This window comes from Cryptomeria japonica, chromosome 8, assembly GCF_030272615.1.
Source record: "Cryptomeria japonica chromosome 8, Sugi_1.0, whole genome shotgun sequence".
NCBI classification, from domain to species: domain Eukaryota; kingdom Viridiplantae; phylum Streptophyta; class Pinopsida; order Cupressales; family Cupressaceae; genus Cryptomeria; species Cryptomeria japonica.
In genome coordinates, this window is record NC_081412.1 from 658565913 (window position 1) to 658579397 (window position 13485).

Genomic DNA, 13485 nt, shown 5'->3' on the forward strand with positions numbered 1-13485 from the left:
CAAGGACAAGGAAGCAGTGGTAAAGAGAACACGGGTGGAGACCTAATGGCAACCAGTAGTCAAGCTAAACCAGCTGACATTACTAGTCCCATTGAACTTCAGTCCGCAAATGAATCAGAGTTGTTGTAGAGCATTTAAGTTGCTCAAGAACGCTTGGAAGTGATAAGGAGGAAAAAGGAGCAAGATGTGATCCAAGCTGCAATGGACGCTCTTACCGGTTTGATACCCGATATGAACCTTCCCAGTACCTATTCCTCACTTGCACAATTGAAGCTCCTATACACAGTTTTAGAAGACCAGGTACAAAGCCTCGAAGAGGTTGCAAAAGCAAATTCCAAGAAGGAACATCAAAAGGCTCTGGACACTGCCTTGGTGAGAAAGTTAATAGAGCTTTGTTCTGATCTTTAGAAAGCATAGAAGGACATTAGAGATGCAATGGATGAGGGAAATTTACTACTCAGCAAGATTTGCCAACCTCATTTATTTTGTGATGATGTGCTCACTCAGAAGGACAAACTGCAAACTGATATGTAGTCATTTATTAGCACATTCAAGATGCCATATGACTCCTTCTCCACATATGGACAAACTGCTCACCAGTTTCAACTTCAGTCTGCAAGACTAGAGGCAGAGATAAGCAACTAGACATGAAATTTGTAGGAACTTCAACTGGTCCTATTGCCAAGACTGCAAATTCTCTAGAAATGCTATCTAAATCTTGATTCCCTAAAGGTCACTCAAGAGATGAGCATGATAGATGCCATGGAAGAATAGGTCTCCCAGATGCAGCTAGAGAAAGAGGTGGCTACCTCCCTACTTAACTCATGGTCCTTATCCATCAAGCAATTTTCACAGGACTTTAAATCGGTTTTTGACGAGTTTTACTCTTTACTGTCATAAACACTTATTATTTTAATACTAATGAAATAGGGGTTAGTCTGCAATACTTTTGTCATTGTTGGCAAAGGGGGAGAAGTATAAATTTTGAATGTTTTGATGTATACTTTAATGTTATTTCTATTAAGGAGTAGTATACATTGTATTTTCTGCAAAAGGGATAGTGTATATGCTTTGGGGGAGTAATTTTGATTATGGTATATTTTTGTTGTAAAACACTTAGATGTCAAAATTTTCCTAAGTGTTGCCATCAATGCCAAAGGGGGAGATTGTTGGCATTTTTGATGATTGATGTTGTGATTGTCATTGATGGACACACACTTGATTTGAGATCACTCTTTGTATATATGAGTTAAAGCTCAACTGGTATTTGTTCCAACCGGTATGATGTATTATAGTCTTTAGACTATCTATGTTTTGTAGAAAGTGTTTAACGATCTGAAGCAGTATGAAGACCCCAAGCAGTTCGAGGATCTCAAGCGGTACGAAGGAACGAAGTGGCACAACTCATATTTCCCAGTCTTCATTATTGTCAAATCAGCAACCGGTATTTTTCTTAAACGGGTATTTTGTATGAACCGGTAATACTCTATGATGAGTTACCAACCGACATTTTGTGATGAGTTACCATCCACCGATTGTTTTGCAGTGCTGACACTCTAGTGGTTCTTTTTGTGTTGTGTTACCAAATATGTCTAGATGCATTGAACCTAGGAAATTGTATTGTAATCCTATTGGACCGACATGAAATCAGATTCCTTTATAAGGACATCATGTCTAGGGTTTTAGGTTGTTGTGAGGGTTTAAGGTGGTTGATGAGTTTTTGTAAGTGTGAACACAGAAGAGAAGTTTAGGTCTATGAGGGATAGATAGAGTGTGAATGTGTTGAAGACTGAAGTAATGTTGGAATGCATTAGGAATGAGCTATCAAGGATCTAACCAAGCAATCTATGCTATTTGCTAGATCACTCACTTGTTGCTTACTCACATCTTTGACAAGTCTGAAGCCCTTAACCAGGTAGGCCCAAAAAGCCTTTTGTAAATCCTCTAACAAGGTGGTTCACATCTATGGATCTAAAATCCTCTAGCAAGGTAGTCTTTAATCGGACTTATCTCCTAATAGAGATTGAGATTCCTAACAGGATCTATTCGGGTAAAGAACATTGTATGACCTTAACCTATCTGGTTCCTATTCTGCAGATAGTTACTTGTGAGTTTCATCTCACCGTGGTTTTCCCCATTTGGGTTTCCACATCAAAATCTCTTGTGTAATGGTGTTTGTGCTTTTGTAGGTGAATGCATTATTTTCTATTTGGTTTGCATGTGTGTTGATAGGTTTGTTTGTTAAATTATTTTACCGGTTTACTGCTAGACTAGTAAAGTGTTTAAGTATAGTAATTTTTTGCATACTAATTCACCCCCCCCCTCTTAGTATTCATCAAGAACCTCTACCATGAATCACACAAGCTTTATCATCTCCAAATATTACTATACCACCATCATACCTTTTGATACTCATAAATTTACTTTTATCCCCTGTCATATGATGTGAACAACTAGTGTCAATCACCCATTCATCTTTCTCTTCAATATTAGTAGCCAAAGATTTCTCCTCAACAATGCATCTTGTAGGATTTACTAGTACCAAATCATCTTCTTTGATAGAAATAAACACAAACTCATCTCCCAAAATCCCATTATCTAATTCTTCATCTGTCACACCTTCATCAGTAGCATAATAGCATCTCTTCTAATTTTTGTACTTCTAGTAGAGCTTGTAGGGCTTATCATGCTTATCATGCTTCTCATATCTATCATACTTATCAAATTTTTCACATCTTTCATGCTTATCATACCTAGACATTCTTTCAGGACACCTAGAAGCAAAATTTCTTATCTTATTATAAGAGAAACATTGCAAAGGTAACTTTCCATCACACTTATTGACTCTTTTAGGTAATCTCTGAGCAATAAGTACTTCAAGATCATCCATCTCTCTTTCATATCTTGAATCCCTAGATGAACTCTCTCTCAAATCATACAATTGCTTCCCAAATACAGAGACTTTAAATAGAGTCTCAGATTTACCATGTGATTCTCCAAACTCACTCAACTCAAATGCAGCAATCTTACCAACCAACATATATCTCTTGTCATAGTAGTCATACTTAGGATCTCATCAATAGAAACAACTTTACCTTTATAAGCAGAAGGCAAGGATCTCAATACCTTAGCAAAAATCTCATCTTCCTCAAGAGTTCCACCGGCACATCTAATGTTCATAACAAGCTCATTCACTTTAGCCATAAAGGAAGTTATGTTCTTGTCTTCTCCCATCTTTAATGATTCATATTTTCCTTTCAAACTCTACAATTTAGCAACTTTAACTTGTGCATCTCCTTCATACAATACCTCTAACTTTTTCCACATCTCATGTGTAGTTTGAAGTCCCATCACAGTAATATTAGTCATCTCTGGATCAGTCAAAGCACTCAGCAACACTTCCTTAGCCCTTATGTTATGTTCAGCTTCCTTGATTTCATCAGCAATAACCAATCCATTCGGAGGAACATTGTAAACATTCTTTTTAATCTTCCAATAATCTTCTCCAAGACACTTCAAATGAACTTCCATCTGGTCCTTCCAAATAGTATAATTATTTCCATCAAATCAAGGACTCTCCCTCTTAAACACATAGGATGTCATCCCAAATCTCCTTAAACGGTTAAGCTTCTTACAGAGGATCTAACTCTGATACCACTTATTGGCAATAGCAAGAGGGAAAAATGGGAGGGGGGGTGAATAAGTTTTCACAGGATAAAATCAATTAATCACATCTCAAATCTAATCAACTGCAGTAGAAAGAAAAATAACAACAATAACAGTAACACACATAACACCAATATTTTGGATGTGGAAAACCTAGTTAAGGGAAAAAGCATGGTGGGAACCTACCCACAATAAGATGATACTCTATAGTAGTATGTGTAAATATTACAATGGGGAATGCACATTCATAGAGGCACACTGCCTAGAGCTCACTGCTCAAATTAAAATGACCTAGAAGTCTTGAACCCTTAGGGAAGGTTCACTACCTTACAAAAAGATTCAAATTACAATCTAGAAAGAATGAATTACAAAAATAGCATCTGTGAATGCCTAATGATAGTTCTGGTTAAGCTCAAATGTCTGCCCTTCACCAATCTCTACTCAACTCACCACACCAAAAGATGAGTTCACTTGTTCGCATATACACCACTCTCTGATAATGCAGACTCAACAACTATCTCTAAATTACATGAATATTACACCCATTTATATAGATCATTAACTCTGCCTACAAGGTTGACCAAACCCTTAACACCTAATTACAAAATTACAATTACACAATACATAAATCAACCATCAGACTAATACAATGCCATACACAACATAGAATGGACCTAAACCAACTTCTCAAACATGCACCACCATAGGGAATCTCGCCAAGAACAACCACAAAATGTTACACCACCAAAACATCGCATAACATGAAAAATATCACCAAACCATGAAGATCATCAAGAAATCACACAATAATCAATGTGGACCACCAAGACAAATAGGACATGATTAAGAAACACCAACAAGCACATTAGAACCATCTACAATAGTTGCACCAACACCACTTATGCAAATCTTCATCAATCAACATGCTAACATTCAAGAATAGTCAATAGAAGCAACTCAGATAAGAAAGATAGCTTCCAGAGCACCAAATCACAATCCACTTGACATGAAGATACACACAAACATCCAAAACATTGTCCCAAAAATACAACACAAAATATAATCATACCGGAGCTCACCGGATCAAAATCCAGACTCTGCCAACCACTAAACAAAAAGACCAAAATATCAAACCGGATCAAATGATATGATCAAGTAAACTTCTGGATTATTGAAACCAATGATAAATGAAGTATTCTAGCATCCCAAATAGATAAACCAACTAGCTCAACTCATTGCAATCACCAAATCACAAAAGCAATTCTCTGCAATACCAAAACATAGGAATATGTTGACATCAATGACAACAACATATCCTAGTAGCAGCAATATCCAATAAGATAAGGCCCTTCTTGAATTATTTCCACATAAACATCTCTCCAATTTTTCTATAAATATTGTATGATCTAGAGTTTCTCACCATGGGTTGTATCATCTAGCACCTTCAAAACCTTCAGTTTCACCTCAAAAAAAATAGAAGAAATATTTTTCTTCACATCCCATGAGATCATTTTCTCTCATATACTTATCATCCTTCTCATTTACATATAAGATTCTAAAAAGATATATTAATAGTATACTCTATGATAAAATTCATCTAATCACAAAAATTGACATAAATGGAGCTGATCAAAAAAAAAATTACACAAAAATACTAATTACTTTACTTTTTCCCTTCAAGTATTTTATCTCAAAATTATGAGATTGAAGTCTCCTTATCTATTATAGTTTATGGAAATTATCATTTTATATCCTCAATCCTTCTTGTGATGTAGTCAACTTGTACTATGCTACTATAATGGTGAAAATATTAGGGTTTCCACCATTAGATGTATGAGAACCGCTAATATTTAGACTTAGGGACCATTACATTAAAAGAGGCATCAACCTAATAGATCTAGCCACAAACCAACAAGGAAAGGGCTGATAATTCTTATTATATTCACTTGGGGGGGGTCCTCTTTTAAATTGAATTATAAAAATGTTCAAATTAGGGTAAATGTGTTGGAATTAAAGTGAAAATGCATAAACACCGAGCTACAGTCATCGAATTGAGCCACGAACTTGGATCTGAGAAATATAAGAGTGTTTAGATATGTTCCCAAAAGGAGCTCCTAAAATGTCAGTACCAGAATGCCCATCGCTCTTTTCCTTCATACTTTTTGTCATCCAAAGGGGAACCTATTCATCTCTGTAAATAAACCCAATTTTGAATATCACAACTCCATACATATTCCTGCACACACTAGAGAAGGGAAATAGGTTGGGAATAGGGGTTTGCCTTAGGTTAAGCCTCGGTTCTGAAATTAACCATGAAATAGAAATGAAATGTAATTGAATTGTAGTAATGGAAATAATCTCCTTTTGAGGGAAATGTTGAATAATGCATGAAACACTAATATTGTACCTTTTAATGGAGATCTGTTTGTCTCCACAAGGAATTAGGGTTTCATGAAGCCTTCATAAACATAGAACATGAGTTTCAACTCTAATGCTTGAATCTTGACCTTACTTCTACTCCAATTCTTGAAAGAAGACTAATTTCTTTCTCACTTGAACTTGAGTCCTTGATTGCTTGAGTTGATTGCATGAATATCATATTTGTGGTTCAAATTTATATCAAAATGAGAGGGATAGACCTCATTTTATACATGCTTGTTGAAAAACAATTTAATTTTCCAATTTCCAACATGAGCCAACACAGGATCGGGATTCTCGCTCAAATGATGTTACCATTGAGGGGCCCAAAAATAGGTCTTGATTGGGAGGACCAGAGTGCTAGCTCCCTAGTCCTGACCAATTAGGGACACAGGAAATGGGGTAAGAAAGTGTACAATATGAAAAAGATGGATTATTTTCATGGGGTGAGCATAATCAGGGCTCCTAGTAGGCCTCAAGACACGAACCCCAAGGTGAGGGCCCAAATGAGGACAAAATCGTAAGGGAGTAAAATTTAGGATGCTACAACAACTATAATGTTATGACAAGTTGGAAAATATAACTCGAGAGAGATTTTTACATTCATCTCAAAGAGGGGGTTATCAACAACCCAATGGAAACTAGAGAAAGATTGGAAGAAAAAAAAATCATTTTTAAACCATTATTCATGTCAATGTAATATATGAAATTTTCCTCAAGTTGTATTTTTTGACATTTAATTTTTTTGCTAGCTATCTCAATTATACCTACCTTAGTGCTTCAACTTTGGTACACCTAGAAGTTGTTCCAAATAATAATTATCTTGAAGCCTATGAAGCTCTTCAAATACCTATTAAATTTCCTTAGCCCTCCCTTCATTTTTTTATTTCTAGCACTTATTGTCACCTAAATCTATTATTCTACCTCCAAGTGTACTCTTTGGGCCTTTTCTAAAATTTTCATTGGTTACTTAAGTCTCATGCCTTTTTTTCCTCCATTTCCTCTAATATTTATTCTTTGTATCCTTCTTTTTCTTTAAAATGGACCTAGTTATTATTTTTCAATGAACCTCCTTAGTTTTAAAACTTTATTGACCTTTGAAGGTATTTTCAAGGCTTTTTCAACTTTTGATAAGTTTATCCTAACCACGTCAGAAGTTGATGATATTAAGACAACGTATTACTCAATAAGGGACAAAAGTTCATGTTATGTGCTTGGGGTTATGTAATGGTCTTCAAGAAAAATATGTCCAATATCTAACTTAGTCATTGTCCAAAGTTTCAAATTTGATTTTTACATTTGATGATGTTAGCACAACCTCATCAGAAGATGACAAGGTTTTTAGAACTAGGTTTGATCCTAAAGTAGTGTGAAAAATCTATGAGAACAAGGTGACTGAATATTTTAAAAAGCTTAAGTGGTAATGAGGATGTCTCATTTATAATTTGGCTTCAATAAATGAAGTGGAAATAAATGGCATAAATTTTTGAAAGATATTGGAGGTTTCAAAACCTATGGGTAGAGAGCAACTGGGTTGTCATAACCAAGTTGGTGGCCAAAAATGTTTGGTGTGAAGGAGACTCCTTAAACATTATCAATTGTTTAAATATGAAATTCCCGTCTTCATGGTCGATTATTAATGCTATCAAAGTAACAAGAAAAATCAGCAAAGAGTTTGAAATGTGTGTTTTTACACATGTTTATAGGGAGGCCAACTCTTGTGCTGATTGGGTAGCCAACCTAGCTTGCCAATCAGAAAACATCATCACTAGTTATGGTGAGAAGGAGATTGCAAGTGAAATGAAATCCTTACTCAATCAGGACCGAAGCTATACAAGGAAACGTGGTACTTTTAATCATTATTTCTAATGACCTTTCCACCTTTTTCAATGCAAGGTTTTCTTGAAGATAATGAGCCATTAAATAGGTGTCATATCATCATTATTTGGCATGGATTATGGGCGCTCTTACAGAATAACCATAGAAACCAGAGGAAAAGTTATCAAAATGAGAGAAGGCATTGCAAGGAAGGTGCTGGAAAAATGGGAGGAAACAAGAAGAGATGTGAACCTGCTTCATGCGTTGAATGGAGAAAGAACGAATAAGTCTGGAGTATCCTTCAGTAGGGGGGCTCAATGTCTTCATGGAACGACTGAATGGGAAGGACCCCACAATTACCAGCTACTTCATAAAGAACTGGAAAAATGGAAAAGTCCTAATTGGTTCACATATGATGAATGTGGACAAAGAGGTTATCACTGAGGCCACGGGGATGACTACCGACGGTATGAAATTTTACAGAGACAGAGGGACATCAGATAAGTCTATAGGCAAGTTTCTAGTTACGGATGGTGAGAGAAGAAAGATGATCAAAATTGACAACTCCTACCACTCCCTGAAGAGAATTTGCAGGCCATGGAGGTTTGTCTTATTTGCTTCTATTGAATATATTACCTTAGACAGTAGGTTTACCGGGGCTTATGGGCATCACTTCGTTCTTCTTAACCATTTCCATCATGGTGAAAGGGTTAGCCTTCCCTATTACCTGGCATGTTCAATGGATCATACTATAAAGGAGATCCAGAAGGACCCTAAAGGCAATCATGCCCTCCACCAGGGGCTCATGGTCCTAGTTTACAAAATGCTAAAGGGGAAGTGCATTGAAAAGCCTATTAAAGGCAAAAATGCCAGAGATGAGACTTCAGAAAGTAAGGATAGTGGTTTCAACTTTGATTCTGAGACCGAGGGAGAGTCGGAAGAAACTAGCAAAAAAGGGAGGTTTAGGGCTAAGAAGAGGAGGATTATTGTGGAATCTGAAATGTCAGACTCTGAAATGAATTCCCTTGAGGAAAAACATGTTAAAAAGAGGAAAGGGAAAGCCTCTAGAAAGAAGGCTCAGAAAAAGAACACTAAAAAGGGTAGCAATTCTGATCTCAATTATGTTCTGGTTGAGTCTGAGGGGGAGGATGATTAAAATAAGAGGATTGATAGTCAAGAAAAAGATGGGGAGGTTAACCCGATTAAGGATAATTTGGAAACCGTGGAGACTGTGAATACCACTAGACTGCATAACGAGGAAAAAGGGGGTCAAAGTGATAGTAGTGACAAAGACACCATTAAGGCCTTCTATGATACCATCACTAATTTGGTGAAGGATATTAATAACTTGAAAATTGATACACGGGCCATGGCAAAAATTATAGTTGGTGATAAGCCCTTGGCGGAGCATGTTAAAGAGTTAGTGGCTATTCTGCATAATGCGCAAGCTATTGAATGTATGGTTGCAAAAATCTTAGCCACAGAGAAAAAGGTCAATGAGATGGGAGACAGAAAGGAAATGGACAACAAACTAAAAGACTTTGGCAGCAGAATTGACAAGCTGGAGCACAGTGTCAAGCAGATTGCTGATCAAAATTTCCAAATTCTTAAATCTTCGGTGGACAATATGAACATCTTTATCAATAGTTACAATAACAATGCAGAGAAGGAAGGTGATAAAGAGTAGGTGAACAAGAAGGGTCATGAAAGGAGGACTAGAGCCAACACAAAGAATAAGGTCGACATCGAAGGTCATGAGCTGGAGGGTATGAAGACCTCGGCAAACAACATGAAACAAATGGTTGTTCACACTGAGGAGATCCTGAATAGTATTTAGTTCCAGTTGCTATCTTTGGTTCTATCTCTTTGTTGTCTTTTACTTTCCTGTTGCTGTCTGTTTCATGTTTTATGTAATTATGTAATGATGTTTTAAGTTGTGCCCATCCGGTGGGTTCATTTTGACTTTTTGAAGTGATCAGGCACTTTTTTATTCTTTTCTATTCTCCTGGTTTGTAAAAGGTTCGGGTACCTTTCAAATACCTATTTTTACTTAATCAAGACAATTTATTTAGATTCTCAATGGCGATCGGAAAATCACATAGTATATTCACAAAATAATGTTTTTAGCTTTAGGAGGTTTTGAAACAAATGTTGAAGCCCAATGATGTTTTAGGAATCATTCAAACATCTCTAATGAGAAAAATTGAAATGGGTACATGTGTCAATAATAAGGGAAAGAACACACACCTAGATTAAAAATATGATTTTTTACACCCTCAAAGCCCAAGAACATTAAATATTGTCCTATAAAGTGGAATAATTATAAAAGAGGGTATTTTATGACCAGTTGTTAGAGAATTGGTAAAAACCAGAAAGAAAAATTATAGATTAGATCTAAGTGGCAATATAGATGAAATTTGAGGTTCTCTATAAATTAGGTTGGCACACAAGAAGTAAAGGTACATGATTTATTACTTCTATGTGAATTAAAAAGGAGGATTTTTCATCAAATTGATTGATTTCATGAACATTTGTATAATATAAAATTGCTCCCTATAATTAAAGCTTCCCCTAGATGTGTCTTGTGTGTTTGAATAAATAGTCTATATTTTTTACCCTTCAAAACTAGCTAAACTGAAGTAAAAATATGTAGGATATGAAAATTTATCTATCCTAGATATCATGTTACTTGGGATTGACAATACGAAGCTAAGGTGTGTGGATTTGAACTTTTTGGGGAAAGGATGAATAAAGAGGATAGGCACCCAATCATATATAGATTAGTGGAGAGTAATCTATTATAGGTGGTTGGTTTCCATGTAGAAGTACAATATCTAAAGTTAGTAATGGAATGCATGAACCATTATGGCCCTCAAGCCAAGAAAGTAAAAACTAATACAACTAAATTATTGCCAAAATGGATAGGGATGCTTTCCATATGATATTTAGATTTCCCCAAAGAGATTCATTCACAGAATTGGATATCAACTTATCATACCAACATTTTGGAGAGAAAAATAGTCACTATCAAATTGTGATAGCTAGGCAATGGTTAGAAGTTCTAAGAAATGGGAAGCCTCAATTTCTCAAGAATTAATATAGGTCACATTTTGCAAATGAAATCTCTATTATAATAATGTTGCTAGAAAAATTGGTCAGCTATACAAATGAAATAATTTTTAAGTATTGAGGCACTTTTTCGTTGTTGTAATTGCCCATGGAGAATAATTCATTGATTGGGATTTGTAGATAGGAAATCGGAAATCATCAAAGCAAGTAGTATTAATAATCTAGTTCAATCACAAAAGCAGATTGCAATGATCAATCCTAACACACTCAATAAAGACATGAAAACAAAACATTCAAGATTTGAAAATTAAGCAAACCAAATGCAGATTTGAATGTCTCCTTCATGTGGCTCCATTGTCCTTCTTTCTCCTTCAAATAGCTTTGTTGTGGATCTCACCTACTAGTGCATGATCATGATATGAAAGCAAGTAGACAAGATGATTGCTCAAGAATACTCGAAGCGTGATTTATTCAGGAATCGATTTGAAAAGTGATTTGTTTGATAATGTGATTAGCTGGGATTGAGAAAATTCATCCAATCTATAGAAAAATTGGAGAAAAGACAAAATTAGCATGAAGAGATTCGAATGGAAATTTCAAATCAAGAATGACAAATATGACAAATTATGACAAATTTGCACTTTCTATGCAAAATTAATTGATTGATAATTTATGACAAGATTATGACAAATTTCTATGTCAAAATTGTTTGATTGTCAATTATGACAAATTATGACAAATTGAAATGTCATTCCCATGAAATTAGGAGAGAAATAGGAGGAAATGAAAAATAGATGAAATAGAAATTAGGAAATTAGGAATTAGAAATTGATGAAAAATTAGGAAATTAGGAATTGGGAGAAATTAGGTAAATCAATTAATAATTTGTCATTTACTAATTAATTCACAAAAAGAGGAATAATTAGTTAGCCAATTAAATTAAACATTTAATTGTGACATGAAGACCTAGGATAAATAAATAAATTATTTAATCTAGAGGGAGAAATGACAAACAGGGTTAAATGAATAAAATCATGAAACCCTAAAAGATGAATTAGAAATGCAAGGATGACAATTAGGTCTTGACAAAGGATAATTGATATCGATTCGATTTAATCATGACTCTGACTGATAAAGGACCAATGCTAACAAACGATTTGATTAACAAATGCGCCAATTGACGAGGAACAATGACTAATTGATCCAAATTGACACAATTGAGAAAGACGATGATTGATGACAAATTGATCGCAAAAATGACAACATTGACAAGGACAAAGATCAATGACAAAATAGATCACAAGATGACAAGATTGATGACGAATTGATCAAAAGACAAGAATCGATGACAAATCGATCGCATGATGACAAGATTGATAAGAGGACAAAACCCTAATTAGGATTGACGATGTCCAAAATGATGACAAATGAATATGCACATAGATGCGATAGGATAAGATTGATCGAAATCATGACTGAAGATTGTTGTCGAAAAGACCAAATTCGAGAGTGATAAAAATGAGGAATGCAGAAGAATGACTCGATGTTCGCAAATGATAAAGACCAAGTGCATGACATAGGAGAAATGTTAATGTGATGCAAAAACCCTAAAATAAGGCAATGCGCAAATGTTAATGTATGACTCTGCAAGTGTTGACCATTTTTACGTGTCTACATTTTTCCCCTCTTTGAGACAATGCGATTTTAAGCATTGTTTCAAAGAACAATAATGAAAATGCCCCAGACGTTGACAATGACATATGAAAATGCCCCAGACAATAACAATGACATATGCATGCCCCCTCAAGGAATTGGCCGGAAACATGCAGAAAAGAGGCCAATTGATCGATAATAATGATAGAATATGATAGGATCGAATGGACTAACTATTGGAGTTCGGATGCACAAATGACAAGCAGTGGAACTAGACCAAATGGACTGCCAAGACTGACAGAAGAAATGTTAGTAAGAAGAAATTAGAAAGAGGACAGTTGGAAATGAAGAAAAACTTGCTTTCACTAATGCACTTTGTAGGTGAGAACCTTTATTTAATGTAGCAAAATGGATGCGTAGCATCATGGCATTAAAGGCCAGAGCTGAAATGCAACCCTATTTGCAAAAGATAGACACATCGCGGACAAACAACAATCACAACAAAAAAAGAAAGGGACCGTGAACCATCCCGGTCACTCTAAATCACTCAGTGACATCATCGAGCAACATAGGAACATGATCGAAGATAAATCAATAAATGATAAGACTCGCTAATTCCAACAAGTCAAACAAACATCCTAATCTTCATTGTCAAAAGTTGAAAGTGCTGATAGGATGATCATGCTGTCTGGTTTCAGGGAATGCGGTACCCCGTCTAAGACAGGACACAGTCTGGTTTCGAGTAAACCACACCCTGTATAAGACTCATGATAATGTGCCAAGGACGAACGATATTAATGTTGATGTTCGATTGATAAGACAATTTTGAACAGTTTGAATGTCTGGGTTGATTGAAAAGTT